Below are 1,728 nucleotides of genomic sequence, written 5' to 3'. Positions count from 1 at the left end.
CTTAAAAATCTTTACATAGGGTTAGAGATTTTTGTAGACCTTTAAGAAATACATTATTAAGAGAAATCAAAGATATGAAACATCTCATAGACATTAAATATTGACTTTATGTTAAATATATACAATTTAATGGAAACTATATGACTGGTAGGTCCATTTAAATAGAGATCTTGCCTAGCCGGTTTGGCTCAGTGGGTAGAGTGTTGGCCTGTGGACTGAAGGGTCCCGGGTTGGAGTATGGTCACGGGCATATTCCGGGTTGCAGTCTTGATCCCCAGTGGGGGGCATACAGGAGGTAGCTGATCAGTGATTCTCTCATCATTGATGTTTCTAATTCTCTCTCCCTCTCCCTTCTTCTCTGAAATCAATAAAATATATATTAAATAGAGATTTTTATGTCCCAAATTGAAAATTAACATATGTGATGTTGGATTGCACTTTCCAATTTTAAAATAATAATAAAGTTAATATTGTAGCAAAAAAGTTTACATAAACAAACAAACAAACCTAAAGACTAAAATTATGTATTTCTTTAAAACAAGAAACAAATATTAAAACATTCTGAGACTCATCTTCGAATTGAACGTTCTCATTCCATCACAGCCTCTGATTGGTTGGTTGGTAGGCACAATGCTCTCCCTTTTAACTCCAACAGCAGTTGTGTTTGTGAGTGATGATTTTGTGTGTTGGTTTTGATTACAGTTATTTCCACTGAACAGCTCTGACATCACAGTGATGGCTCTGCCTCAGCTGAAGGTGGCAGCTGTCTGTGCAAAGATTGTTCGCACCGCATTTTGCTCTCCAATCCTACAATAACCCTTTTTACCCTGCATTTCTACCATTCACACCTTCCCAGGAATACCACAACCTTTCACCTATGATAAAAGATAAGAATAACCCTTCCATCATTGAACAACTGGTGAGTAAGTTCTAGCAGAAAGGGCAGAGACTGCAGGGGAAATTGCACAGAGCAAAGGCTTTAAAGCAGGAGAAACAATATCTGATCCTAGGTCACTTCATTGACCTAGAGAGAGTACACAAATATTTTTAATTTCAGTTTTTTTATGTAATATGGAAATAGATGAGAACAATAATAACTTCAACAGGTCAGTGTGAGAACTAAACAAAGTAACATATGAAAGCTCTTGCTAAACTATAAAATTACATACAAATATTATTTATTACATTGTAAAATGCTTTGTGTTCTTTTTTTAAATATGTTAGTTTGGGGGTGAAAGTTTTTGAATCATTGGAAAATACTTTGGAATTTCTGTGGGTGATAATAATGAAGAGGGATGGAGTCTCCTTAACAGTAACTTGGAATAGCAAAGAAGTATCACTGGGACCATGAGGACATGAGTGAGGATTGATGGCTGCTTGCCTTCCCCGAGGATCTGAGATACTCCAGAGAAACAAGGCTGGTCTTCAGTCCCAACTGCTTACAGATGCATTCTGCTCTCTCTCAGTCCTTGACTTCTGCATGATCTCCTAACACCTGATTCACAGCAGATCATTGGCACATCTAAAAAAATAATACACAAGCCCAGCTCATGTTGCTCAATGGTTGAGTGTTGACCTATGAATGAGGAGGTCATGGTTTGATTCTAAGTCAGTGCACATGCCCAGATTGTGGGCTCAATCCCCTCTAGGGGAAATGCAGGAGGTAGCCAATCAATGATTCTCTCATCATTGATGTTTCTCTCTCTCCCACTGCCTACCTCTCTGAAA

The sequence above is a fragment of the Myotis brandtii genome, unplaced genomic scaffold (assembly GCF_000412655.1).
Source record: "Myotis brandtii unplaced genomic scaffold, ASM41265v1 scaffold223, whole genome shotgun sequence".
In the NCBI taxonomy this organism is placed as follows: Eukaryota; Metazoa; Chordata; class Mammalia; order Chiroptera; family Vespertilionidae; genus Myotis; species Myotis brandtii.
The sequence above is the reverse complement of the archived record's forward strand: the minus strand, read 5'-3'. Positions refer to the sequence as shown.